Here is a 14,987-nt window from a genome sequence, read left to right as displayed (position 1 = left end):
AAACTTTTTGACATCATGACTACAATCTTGCTCTGCATGACCATGAATCAAGATAGGGGAAGAGGTTGTGGGCGCCCTCGTACCAGTTTTGATGATGTCATCATTGTCACCATGTTTAACAATGGGATTCCTGACTCCATACAGAGAGAAGTCCTAGCTATGGAGGAATTTAAGTTGTGCAGGGGCCACACAACACTTTGGGAACTCACAAACCTCCTTGCATGCCAATTGAAGGCACATGCCCAAGAGAAAATGAAATCGGTTGTCTAGATTGTTGAACTCTCCACTCACTAGAGTCTTGGTATCTCCTCTCTCAGATGACTCGCTAGAGATCTGGGTCTGGAATTTTCGCCCAACATTCTATCCTCTTCTTCCTCAGTTGCTTCCCACTCCCACCCTCAGTAGGTTCGCTCCTCTTCCCTACCCTTTCCTTGCGCCCCCGTGGCTCATCCTCCTCCTTCCCAAACTCTCGTTCCTTCAATGGCTAATGCACACTCACCTCCCCCTCACCCCAACTGTAACGCCCTGCGGTTCATACCGGGCGCGCGCTCCTCCAACTCGCAAAATTAACTAAGTGTTGGTCAACATCGCATAAGAGGCGTGCGAGTTATGGGCGTGCGAAGCCATGTTTATATGCGATGGATGATGGGCGAAGAACATAACCGATCCGACGGTGAGAAACGAAGGCAAGGGGCGTTCATTGTTATGATTTGAAGCGTCGGCTAGGAGACAACGCACAAGGTAGTGTGCGTATAAACATGGCGGACTGTAATTCATTTGGAGCATCGATCGAACTCACATCGCTCTTCGTCGCACAAGGGTAGTGCGCACTTAGGGAAGGTGCAGGTTTACCGCAGCTCGGGTGGATGAGCCCGCCGAGCCGAGCAAGGGTCGTGTAGAGGTTCCGGTGGCGCATACGGTTGCCACACCGATATCGCACTTAGATTGGGTTGTGGCTTGGGCAAGGGTCGTGCACGGGTGCGCCCGCCCGCCCAACGCCGAGTTTGTGCGCTCTTGTATTATTGTATCTTGTATTGTGGTGGAGTCTTGGCAGACTGTCGTGCGCTCTTGCACGGGCGGGCGCCCTCCCGTTTATGGAACGCCGGTTGAGAGCGTCTCCCGGTCATGTAACTTCGCATATATATTAAAAAGATTGATTATTATTATTATTGTCGAGTTGGTTTTATTATTGTATATTGTTAATGGTTTCTGCACATTAATAATATGAATTCATGTTGAATATGAATTGTTAAGGCGTAGTTCATAAAGTTTATTAACGATGGTACATCTTAATAACTTAGGCGGTGCCCCACCCGCACAATTAAACGAAAAAAGAATTGGGGGCGTGACAGTTGGTATCAGAGCAGGTTCACGGGGTGTTGAAGCTGCTGAACGAAGTAAAGGTGAAATGGTGAAGCCTGATAGAGCAGGGTTGCTCATGACAGGTGAAGCCGATGCAGATAAGGTTATGGAGAAATCATGGATGAACAGTCTGGGTTTCGTAGACTTGATGGTTCATGGCAAGACCATTCAAGCTCTGGTGGACACGGGTGCCACTCATAACTTTATGACGACACGGTTGGAAAAAGAGGCTGGGCTGACGATCACCCCATCAAATATGGAGGTAAAGGCAGTGAACTCTAGAGCTAAGGTGGCGGGTTTGGTACACGAAGTACCTGTGCAGATAAAAGACTGGAAAGGTCAGTTGGACTTCACGGTGATGGAGATGAACGACTTTGATATGATACTCGGACAGGATTTCTTGAAGGGCAACAAGGCTATTGTTGTCCCCTTCTGTGATGAGGTGGTGCTGGTTGGACAGTCACAAACTTGGACTTTGCCCACTCATAGGCAAAGGAGGGAAGTCAAGGTGCAGCATGTTTCGGCACTAAGTTTGGAGAAGGCTATGAAGGATTCAAATATGGAGACATATGCGGTGATGTTCAAGGATGTTGAAGGTGATGGAGTGGGGACGCCTGTTCCAGCTGAGATATCTGATGTGCTTACCAAGTATGCGGATTTGATGCCTGATGAGCTTCCGAAGAAACTTCCACCAAGGCGTGCAGTGGACCATAGCATTGAGCTTGAGCCAGGAAAGCAACCCCCGGCTAAAGCACCTTATCGGTTGTCAGGACCTGAGTTGGAGGAATTGAAACGCCAGTTAAAGGAGTTAATTGAGGCAGGTTTCATTAGACCTTCAAGGTCCCCTTATGGAGCTCCGATATTGTTCCAACGGAAGAAGGATTCGAATGAGCTACGGATGTGCTGTGATTACCGTGCATTGAACAAGCAGACGGTAAGGAACAGGTATCCTTTGCCATTGGCTGCTGATTGCTTTGACAAGCTTGCGAAAGCCCGAGTGTTTTCCAAGTTGGACTTGAGGCATGGGTATTATCAGGTGCGGATAGCTGAAGGAGACGAGAAGAAGACCGCGATAGTAACAAGGTATGGTAGCTTTGAGTTCCTTGTTATGCCATTTGGGTTGTGTAATGCTCCTGCTACGTTTTGCACTTTGATGAACGATGTTCTACGACCATACTTGGATTTGTTCGTAGTAGTATACTTGGATGATATAGTGGTGTTCAGTGACAACATGGAGGATCATAAGAAGCACTTGGCGATGGTATTCGAGGCACTGAGGGCAAATCAGTTGTTCTTGAAGAAGTCTAAGTGTGTGTTCGCTCAGACCGAGATTCCGTTCCTTGGGCATATTGTTGGTCAAGGGTACATACGGATGGAGCCGAGCAGGGTGAAGGCGATTGAGGACTGGGTTGAACCGAAGAATGTCCATGAGATGAGGGTGTTTTTGGGCATGACCAACTACCAACGGAAGTTTGTAGAGGGGTACTCCAAGGTGACATCGGCACTGACAGACTTATTGAAGAAAGACAAGAGATGGAGTTGGACGAGCAAATGTCAAGAGGCATTTGATGACTTGAAGAAGAGGATGGTTACAGCACCGATACTGAAGTTGCCTGACTTCGAGAGACCATTTGAGGTACACACTGATGCTTCAGATTTTTCCATAGGAGGAGTTCTTATGCAGGATGGGCATCTGGTGGCGTATGAGAGTTGGAAGTTGCAGGATAGAGAACGAAGGTATCCGGTCCATGAGAAGGAGATGACTGCCATCATCCATTGTCTTCATGTGTGGAGGCATTACTTGATTGGGAAGCCGTTTGTTGTCAAGACTGACAACGTTGCAGCAAGTTATTTTGCATCACAACCGAAGCTTTCTGCGAAGCAAGCTCGTTGGCAGGACTTCTTGGCAGAATTCGACATGACTATCGAGTATAGACCGGGTAGACACAATGCGGTAGCAGATGCCCTTAGCAGGAAGGGACAACTTGCAGCATTGGAGGAGGAAGAAGACCGGGCAGCAAGGAGTAGGAGTCGAGTTCAGATGTCAGAAGAGATGCAGAATAAGATCAAGGGAAGTGTTGAAACCGATACTTTGGCGCAGAATATAGTGAAGCAGATAAAGGAGGGGAAGACACGAAAGTTCTTTCTACGAGACGGGTTCTTGTTCTTTGGAAACCGACTCTATGTTCCAAAGTCATCCGGACTCAGGAGGCACCTTTTGAAGGAGTGCCATGACTCACCATGGGTTGGCCACCCAGGGCAGCGTCGTTCTTTGGCATTGTTGGAGAGAGGATTCTTTTGGGAGAAGATGAGAGAGGATGTGGAGGAGTATGTACATACGTGCATCATTTTTCAGCAGGACAAATCAGATACTCAGAGACAAGGAGGACTGTTGCAGCCTTTACCGATTCCAGAGAGGCCATGGATGAGTGTCTCGATGGACTTCATCACTCAGTTGCCACAGGTTCATGGGTATAATGGGATTATGGTCGTGGTTGATCGTTTTTCCAAGTATGTTGTCTTTGTTCCTACAAAGATACCTTGTGGAGCCGAGCGGACTGCAGAGTTGTTCTTTAAGAACATAGTGAAGTATTGGGGGATGCCGTTGAGTATTGTGTCGGATAGAGATCCGCGTTTTACAGGGAGATTTTGGACCACATTGTTCAAGTTGGTCGGGACAGAGTTGTTGATGAGTTCGAGTTACCATCCGCAGACAGATGGGCAGACCGAGAGGATCAACGCATTGCTGGAGGACTACTTGCGACATTATGTGACGGCTGATCAGAAGAATTGGCCCGAACTCTTGGATATTGCTCAGTTTAGCTACAATATTCAAAAGAGTTCTGCGACGGGGTATAGTCCATTTGAGTTGGTGAATGGGCAAATGTCGGTTACACCGCATACCGTAGTGACGGGAGGCTTCTTGAGAAGTCCTCATGCGAAGAGATTCATGAAGGCTTGGGAGGAGACCTTGGAGTTAGCACGGTTACGCTTGCACGATGCTGCAAGGAGGATGAAAAAGTATGCTGATCGTGGAAGACGGGAGGCACACTTCAGTGTGGGAGATATGGTGTTTCTCAGGATTACCGGGGAGTAGTTTCAGCCAGCCAAGGGGACGACAAGCAAACTGACACGGAAATATGAGGGACCATTCCGAGTGAAGAAGAGAGTGGGGGAAGTTGCTTACGAGTTGGAGCTTCCACGCCATATGAACATGAAACACCCGGTTTTTCATGTGAGTCAGTTGAAGAGATGTAGAATTGATTCAGACCATCCAGAGAGGGTTGAACCGACGACAGGACCAGCCGGGATTGTGGACAGACCAGGACTAGAGTTGGAGAAGATTTTGAGTCTCAGAACTAGAGGAGTTGGTTGCCACATGCGACGGGAATTTCTTTGCAGATGGAAGGATGCACCGGAGGAGGACAGCTGGGAAACGGAGGATTCACTTTGGAGATGGAAGAACAAGATCGCAAAGTACGACAGGAAGTTGAAGAGGAGAGCAGGAATTGTCGGGACGACAATGACTTCTGGTGGGGGAGGATGTAACGCCCTGCGGTTCATACCGGGCACACGCTCCTCCAACTCGCAAAATTAACTAAGTGTTGGTCACCATCGCATAAGAGGCGCGCGAGTTATGGGCGTGCGAAGCCATGTTTATATGCGATGGATGATGGGTGATGAACATAACCGAGCCGACGGTGAGAAACGAAGGCAAGGGGCGTTCATTGTTATGATTTGAAGCGTCGGCCAGGAGACAACGCACAAGGTAGTGTGCGTATAAACATGGCGGACTGCAATTCATTTGGAGCATCGATCGAACTCACATCGCTCTTCGTCGCACAAGGGTAGTGCGCACTTAGGGAAGGCGCAGGTTTACCGCAGCTCGGGTGGATGAGCCCGCCGAGCCGGGCGAGGGTCGTGTAGAGGTTCCGGTGGCGCATACGGGTGCCACACCGATATCGCACTTAGATTGGGTTGTGGCTTGGGCAAGGGTCGTGCACGGGTGCGCCCGCCCGCCCAACGCCGAGTTTGTGCGCTCTTGTATTATTGTATCTTGTATTGTGGTGGAGTCTTGGCAGACCGCCGTGCGCTCTTGCACGGGCGGGCGCTCTCCCGTTTATGGAACACCGGTTGAGCGCGGCTCCCGGTCATGTAACTTCGCATATATAATAAAAAGATTCATTATTATTATTATTGTCGAGTTGGTTTTATTATTGTATATTGTTAATGGTTTCCGCACATTAATAATATGAATTCATGTTGAATATGAATTGTTAAGGCGTAGTTCGTAAAGTTTATTAACGATGGTACATCTTAATAACTTAGGCGGTGCCGCACCCGCTCAATTAAACGAAAAAAGAATTAGGGGCGTGACACCAACCCTCGGGGATGCTACATTTTAGAGGACCACCCAGTGGACACAAACAACACCTAATGTAGTTTCAATGTGGCAGAATTTAGCTCTCAGTGACAAGGGAACTCTCAGGTTGGTTCTCCCACTACATTCATGTATGTTTGTTGGTCACTTCTATTCCATCACCTTGAAGGCAAATAATTCAAAGCCACATGGCTCATTGGCTCAATTATGTACCTTTTTTCCGCAGAATGTGGATCATTTTCTTAGTTCATGCAACAATAATGCAATCTCTATTCTCAAAAGCATGATTTTGATCAATAGTTGTTCTGTAATGCAAACAAAAAAACTACAAGGCTCTGATTTCTCCCCACTAGGGCAGAGTTCTTCCACTCTACATCTATGGTTTCCTCCCTCAGAGGCAAAGAAATCTCTCTTGACTGTACTTTCTATAATTTCTTGCATGTTAATATAATGTGACTATATTTTCCTATAAAAAAAAACAAGATAGTGGAATAATCAAACACATAAATTGATATAGTGTTTTACATAGTAAAACCTTCCTTGTGAGGGAAACATCCATAGGGAAATGATAATCAGTATTCTTATTATTCAAGGTAGATTTAGAACAACCAACCAAATCATAGGCATACATTATCCAACCATTCAACCCACTCTCCATTCATTTTTTTTGTGTCCTTATTGCCTCTATAGGCTTACATGGATAAATAACAACCTGTCAAATTTTTTCTAAATCTATCCACAATTTTTAAAGGAATTATATCAGAATTTTTTTACATAAAACAAAAAAGTTCCTTTTATATGCTTTTTCCAAAAAATTATATTAGGATAAACAACCCAAACCAAAAGAACTGATTTTAGCTATTATCCCAAGAATATAGGGAAATAGTTTGAAACTTCTAACAAACTCCACCTTGACAACAATTTACCTGATATATCATGCCCAAATTATTCATCACCTTCCTTGCAAGCCAAGAGAAGCTAGGAACCATTTTAGCTTCTCTAACAAAATTGGTTTTTTGAACATGTTTTCACAATTTTTCTTTGTATGGACTTCTTCCAGAGCCACTGCTCCACTTTCATCAATAAGTTATATTACAAAATGGTATTTAATAGGTATATGTTTGTTCTTACTATGATAAGCTAGATTCCTCACCAAATGAATAGCACTTTGGCTATCACAAAATACTTTCACCTTGTCCTGCATCCTTCCAAACTCACCTAGCAAACCTTTTAACCAAATTGCATCTTTGCAAGCATGTGATACAACTATGTATTCTACCTCAGTAGTGGATAAAGTAACTATATTCTGAAGCTTTGACATCCAAATAACATATCAAATTGCAAGAGTAAAAACATATCTAGAAGTGGATCTCCTCTTTTCCAAGTGACCTGTAAAAGCTCAATCAACCTAACCACAAACTGAATCACTACTACCATCATAGGCGATACAATAATTACTTGTGCCTCTAAGATATTGAAGCACCCATTTCATTGTTGCGTAATTCTCTTTACCTAGATTTTCCATGTATCTAGTGACAACACCATTTGCATGTGAAATATCTAGTCTTGTAATAACCGTTGCATACATTAAGAACCCTACTGCAATAACATATGGTACAAGAGACAAATACTCCTTTTCTTCATCATTACTAGGACATAAACCTAAAGAAAGATTGAAATTTGAAGCTAAAAGGATTTGAACATATTTCACACTATTCATATTGAATCTCAGAAGTGTTTTCTCCACATACCTCTCTTGTGATAACCACAGCTTACCATTTATCTTGTCTCTATGTATCTTCATGCTCGAGATTTTTTGTTGTTGCACCAAATCCTTCATTTTGAAAATCCTAGCCACTGAGCCTTTAACATGTTGATATCAACAATGCTTTTTCTTGCTACAAGAATATCATCAAAATATAACACCAAAATAATGAATATGCCATTTTCCAACTTTTGAAAGTAAACAAAATGATTATACTCAATTTTGGTGAAATCGTAGCTCATCATGAAGGAATCAAACTTCTTGTACCATTGCCTAGGAGACTCCTTCAAGCCATACAATGACTTTTTGAGTTTGCAAACAAACCTCTTTTTTTGATTTTGAACAAACCCTTCTAGTTGTTCCGTATATATATCCCCATCCAAATCCCCATGTAAGAATGATGTTTGAAATCTAGGTGCTCTAAATTTAGATAAAGTAATGCAATTAATTATAACAAAACTCAAATTTAAACAATCTTAACAACAGGTGAAAAGATATGATGGAAATCAATACCTTCCTTTTGAGAATATCCTTTTTCGACTAGTCTTGCTTTGTAGTTATGAACAATATCATCAACACTTTTCTTCAATTTTTAAACCCACTTGCAACTAACAAATTTCATGTCCTTAGGAAGTTACATCAAATTCCATGTCTTATTTCTTTTTAGGGCATCTATTTCCTCTTTCATTACTACTTTTGATTTATCACTATCAGCTGATACTTCCATTGCTTCTTGATAAAAACTAGGCTCTCCATCATTAACATTTAAAGAAATAGATGTAGCAAAATCATCACACCTTTTAGGAAAAGATCTTATTTGTGTAGATCTTTGTACATTTTGTTACAATATTTCCTCCATTCGTGAGAAATTTTTGTATCCTCATTTGCTTCTATAGGAGTTTCTTCATGAACATATTCTTGATCCTCCTCCCTTGAAGATGATTTAGTTTCCAATTGAACTTGTTGAATCTGTAGTACTTTTGCCTGTTTCATTTCACCATGTACATCTGATTTTATGAGTGACAATTCATCAAATATGACATCTCTGTTAATGATGATTTATGTGGGTAGTAGTATCCCACAATCTATATCCCTTAAATCCTTCACCATATCAAAAACTATTAGTCTTTTTTATTTTGGATCTAACTTAGAACATTGATTCTTTGGAATAATAACATAGGCATGTGTTGTAGCGGCTACAATCACCCTCCCAAATTTTTCCTTAGCTTTGTTTTGGAGCCTCCCTACCAACCATCCTTAGCACCATGTCTTGCACTATCTAGGTACATATGCTTCAGTTGAGTTTTAGTAGCTTATTAGCTTGTTTCTACTAGCTTGTTTGCCTCCCACCCACAAGATGACATTCTGAAACTTGGTCATTTTCTAGTTGTTGGGATCACTTGGAAAATTGTGCAAATCTAGAGGGGAACCCACCTTCCTCTCTAGAATTGTGCAAAACATATAGGCAATCTGTTGCTCTCTAGAAATGCGCAGAGCATCCAGGCCGCCTTCCCTCTGGAAGTTGTGCAAAGCATCCCATTATTGGGCTTGCTCTAAAAAATTGCACAGTTTTAGCTGATAGCGAAGGCTTCAGTCGAGAAATTATGTAGAGCCTGAGGGACAACCAGACCATCTTAGCCCAAAAACTGCACAAAAGTCACTCCAAGGCTTGCAGTCCATTGCATGTGCTCCCAAGTTGACCAGTTCCCTCTAGGACTAAGCAATCTTGATTTGCATGCATGGGATGCTTTTCCTGAAAAAGCAAAAAAGAAAAAAGAAAAAATCATCCCTAGATTTTAGGGATCCATTTTTAGCAACTGGAGGTTACATGAAAAAGTCGTTTTAGAAACCTCCCGCCAAGTGTCACTTTTTCCTAGATTTGTGGCATGCACGTCATAAGCCTCGATCTTATCAAAATTATTTATTTGATGCTTCAGAGCTCATTCCTCACTTCGATCTTGGAGCTCTGGCATCCCACATCACATCTAGGAGCATTTAGCACACTCAACTCAACTTTTTCTGGGTAAGTCCACTTTTCATGTCTTTTGTTGCTTTTCTGTCACTTTTTATATTTTGGTTTGTGTGAGTGTTGTTTGCTTGGTTTCATTGAATGATTGTTGTCGTTTTAATGCATGTTAGCTTGTAGAAGCATTGTTTCAAGTTTTCCATTGCATCTCACTCTTGTCGCATGCATGGAACTCTTTTCACACTAATGATTGCCATTGCAGCGACTTGCTTCACACACTTACTTGTTTTTCCGTTTAATGAATCCTACACTCATTGTTTGCATGCATGTTCATTCACTCGTTTATGCACTCAATTTCACACATGCATTCAGCCTTTTTATGTTTTCATTCGCCCGTCGGCGGGTCTGGGCTGCCTTGGCCCGGACCTTGTCTTTCTCGACTTGCATTGCGCATTTCTGATAGTGAAGGCTCTGCCTTCCTCCCACAATTTGCGCAGATATTTCCCAACAATGAACTATAGTCTTTCTCTGCACAATTATGAGAGGAAGTGCCTTGTTGGCCCCGAGAATTATGCAGATGCATTTGACCGGGTTGCAGTCATTGCTAATTGAAACTGCAGATTGCGCAGTTTCGGTCCTTAGCAGGCCAAGTTGGACTGTACTATGTGTAGTTTCAACAGTTAGTCAGCCCACTGACAGTCCGGACTGTGTTCTGGGTAGTTTTTCTAGTTAGTCTCCCAGCCTCCCGATGAAAATTGTGCAACCTTTCAGTCAGTCACCCAGGTGTGTTGCATGTCAGTCCTCAAGTTGTTTTGGTTTTCAACTGACATTGTGCTTGCCATGAGTGTTTCTTTGTCTCCAGGTATCGCATTTGTTCATCCGTCTCTCAGTGGTACAGGTACAATGGCTTCCAATAGAGCAGGGTCAAAGGACACCGTTGAGAGTGCAATTGGAGATGCAGTCGAGCAAGTGTCTATAAGCTTTCCCATCTATGAAGACATTAAGTTGTTCATAGACAAGGAGATCAAGATGAAATGGCAGGACATTATTGACCCCTTTTTAGGCACATTTGAGGAGAACCTAGAAGACCGTAGGGTCTATGTCAACATACACAAGTCTGGATTATACCGCATTGCATGCAGGTATCCTGCGTTTCCATGCACATACATGATCCACTGGCTTGTCTCACATACTGATCCAGAGACAATGATGTTGAGCAGTGTCAGTAGAATAGAACTTCCTACCTTTAGGGCAAAGGACATTTATGAGATGTATAACTTGGCACATCCTGTGATCACGATGGATACACCCTTCACTAGGCCCAACAACTGTGCAAACTTAAGAGACATCTTAAAGATCTGGGTGAAAGAGCCATCCAAGTTTAGGACGACACCCAACTAGGTTTACAATAGAAGGATATTGTGAAAGGCATATCAACTCTTGGTCATCTTCGCATGCCGCTTATACGACGAGGAGAGCACATAAACCTTCCCGTAGAGTTGGGTGATTGTGTTGGATCAGTTGGCGAGCGAAGGAAGACCTTTCAACTAGTTCAACATGTTGGCTCTTAGGTTGAAGGAACAAGTAGAAGAAGCCCAACATCCGCCCAAGGGTCAACAAGCAAAGCTATTCATGTCCGCTTACATACTTGATGCAGTCTGTGCCCGTCAACAGTTCCCAGGCTTGGGTTGGGCATGGACACCTTCGGAAACCTCTGTGCACACTTATTGTAGGTTGTTCTCTGAATGCATCTTCCGTGGAGTTATCATACAACTATCAAACCACTTCCTCACCCTGGTATACATGATGCTCTTTGAACAGGATCCACCTTGCATGTCGCGGGAAGCGATGGAGGCATTGATCGACATAACATATTGGTATGCCTCACCCCTTGGCACCTTCATTTGGATGTACAACATGGAGAAGGCTCCACATGTTTTCCAAAATTTTTCCATGGGTAACCTCGTCATGCAAGAAGTGTCATATCACATCTCGACAGGGTTGTTAGTGAGACTGCACAGGAAGAAGAAGGAACCTTGGCTCGCTATTCCTTTGCGGATCAGATTGTATGAGATCTGGAATCTCGAGCATGTTGAGGCTGAGATGGAGGAATTTAAGAGATTCACCTTTGACACCAAAGTTTCAATCCGTATGACCCGCATTACTTAGTAAAGGACCACTATGTAGGAGTGCATCATCCTTGGATCCACGGTGCATGTCATTGGCCTAAGGAAGACCCATGGAGATACTACTATCACTTCTAAAGGCTTAATGAACCGGTCAGCATAGCTGTAGAGTGGTTATCAAAGAAGAAGGCAATAGCATCCCAGAGAGCAGCATCATCAGCAGCAATAGAGGGTAGTAGACTTGTGCTTGACAAAGGCAAGAGAAAGGTTGTTGACAGTGCAAAAGCGGAGAAAAGCTGCAAGTTCAAAGCAGATCCACTTGTGTTGAGAGCATCTTTGGATATTGAAGCTAAGAGGAGACAATAAGAAAGAAGGATCACAGAAAGGCAGAGGGAGAAGAATAATTGGACGAAGTAGAAAAGGAGTTGCAGGGGTTGAAGCAAAAACTTAGGGAAGAACAAGAGCTCCGCATAAGAGAGAAGGAAGCATAACATGAACAGGAATAGCAGGAGGCACAACATGCACATATTGATGAAACTCTTCCCATACAGGTTATGGACTCATTCGAGTAGCTGGCATAGAGCAGACAGGGTGAGAAGTTGCAGGAGAAGGAATTTTCTCAAGAGATTGAACAGATGCTAGAGCAGATGGACATGGATATGGTTTAGCCCGAGTTAGATCAATACATTGACCTCATGTCTCAGAACCAAGAGGTCACCCCATCAGCTTCGCCAGATCCGGAAGACAAGCAAGTACCAAGCGATCAAGGAGACACTAAAAACCTTGAAGACAATCTAGAGGCGGAGATGAAAAACATATCTTTTGAGAAGTCACAACATAAAGTTGTGTAGTCACTCAGAGCGCCTACTCCAGATGTCCATGTATCTCCTGCATAGTTTGAAGAACGAAGGATCATGTCTGATGTGTGCAGACCTCCAGTTTCATTGGCCGATGCTACCAAGGCATATGCCGAAGCTACCGGCTCAAGTGTTAGATTCTTGATAGTTGAGAACGAGTGCATGGCTAATGCGTTACAAGTGGCAAAGAAGGGAGGAGATTAGGTTACATCATCCACCAAAGTAGAGTTGAGGAGAGCGATACTAGATGAAGTATTGTCTCTTGAGATAGTCATGTGGAAGTTGTACTTTAGGTTCGTCACCATGCATAAGTCAGTTGTCCATCTCAATGGTTGGTAGCAATGCTGTGCTACAAGAGCACACATCTTTCCAGACTTACACAATCTTGTTGATCACATGCAAATATGGAAAATGAGGTATCAAGGAGCCCAATTTCACTTGCAAAGATGATGAAGCCAAAGGTGGTAGAGTTGAAGGCACACATCTAAAGTCAGATCTGGAACTATGAGGAACTCCCGCAGCTCATCACCAGTTTTCAAGCTTCACATGCATGGGTGTTCAGGAGCATGGATGTCATTGTGCGCACGCATGCGATCCCATCCATTGGCACACTCATCAAAGTGAAGTCAAAGAACCAAGTTCGACTAGAGCTGAACATGTACTTTGATCAGTTGATGTGCGCAGCCACCAGCACAGAATTGTAGATGAGCATAGATCAGTATGTTGCTAGTCTGGCTGCACTCAAGACTTTGATGTGCATGTTATCTGATGAGTTGGATAGAGGTGCCAAATCAGTGTACCCGAAGGCAACAGAGGAAATAGTTCACTTTCAGAAGGATATCACCACAGAGCACGTGGACACCATAACAGACTACCAAGCTTGGTATTAGTTCACAATTGTTGATCATCGAGAGGATGTCAAAGAGTTAGTCTTCCCATAGCTTTTTGAGTTGGAGTGATGTCTAGAATGGCTTACTCAAGCCCATTTTTGTCTCACATGGGTACATGTGCATATTGTATTGTAAACATGTTGTAAAAGTGAAAGACCAAGTGTCAATAGTAGAATGTAACAGTCATGTGTAATTTGAAGAGTCATGAGGGTAGGTGAAGAGTCACAAAGGGGGAATGTCAAGGGTCACCCCACCCTTTTCTATTTATAGAACCTCATAACTCATTGTACAGACTTTTGAGAGCCAAGCTTCGTATAGGATAACTTAGAGAAATCTTCAAGTGTATTGTAACGAGCCTTTGCTTCTCCATAGTGTAGAGATAGTGCATCTCTTTGGAGGAGCAGGTGGCAGTGACTGTAATGTTCGCTATCGAGGCTAGTGGAAGTCATGGTTGTATGTATGATTGGATCTTTCACTTTTTTAATATAACATAGCCAACATGTTTCATGCATATGTTGTTATTGTAGTTCGGCTATCTCGGTTACTTTAATGATGTATGTAGTTGTAATTTAAGCATGTATGTATGGACTATTCCGTATGTGTTTGTATGAATCTTATTGAAGCATGTTATTGATATAACCCATAACTTTGGATCGTTGGTTATCTTGCTTTCCATATCGTGATGTCTTTATGCTCGTGTGTTCCCTTTCGATCTATGTGCTATCATAGGTTTCTAAGGGGTGCACTCACTCCCCCTTCCATGTGTTAGAGCCTTTCATGCACCTTCCTTGAATTGTTGTAAGGTCACACCCTTGCTACCAACAAGGAAATCTTACTTACCTTTGTGTGCAACCGTAGTCAAGGCGATACCATACTACCCACTACTGGGACTCCTACTCCAAATGGTTTGAGGTCTAGTTGGGACTTATTACCCGGGAGATTCCTTGACATGTTGGAGGGTCCATCACTATCAATATTTTTGGCGCTAGAAGGAGGGCCAGTGGACAAGCAAAGTCCTCACATCCTGTTTCGAATCTTCACATATCTATCATGGATATCGTTGTAGTTTACCCTCCGAGATGTTTGTCCAATGCACATCCCTTTGAAATCATGAAGGAGTTTTTTGATCACTTTTTTGAAATCACATATGATGGTGAAGGAAAAGTGGCCTGGCCTAAGCACTTACATGACTTCCTTGCATTCTTGGAGGATGCAGAAGAGTTCGATGAAGTAGATGTCATCATGTTGCTTGCAACCACACTTCGTGAGTCCCCACAACGATGGTGTTGCAACCTACTTCACAATTGCATGAACTCATTTAAGCACTTCTATGATATAATTGAATCTGTTTTCCGTCATTTTGATCCTGAAGCTCTTGACAAGAAAATGTTGAAACCACGGAAGGAACCACATGAATCGCCTATTGATTTTTGGCACCGCTTCAATTTACTCTAGTTTGAAGCTCTGAAAAGTCAAATGAAATTCCAATATCTCATGGAAATATTTGAATATTTCCTTACCAAATCACTTTGTCCCAAAATGAAGTTAAATTTCAAACCCCACTCAGCATACTTTAGTGATGGAGCTGCGCAATCACAAGTGGATACAACTGTTGTCACAAGTGACTATTCACCTTCCCC

This window comes from Pinus tabuliformis, chromosome J (assembly GCF_031772625.1).
Source record: "Pinus tabuliformis cultivar Carrire ecotype Pingquan chromosome J, CPIR1, whole genome shotgun sequence".
NCBI lineage: Eukaryota > Viridiplantae > Streptophyta > Pinopsida > Pinales > Pinaceae > Pinus > Pinus tabuliformis.
Note: the sequence above shows the minus strand (reverse complement) of the source record.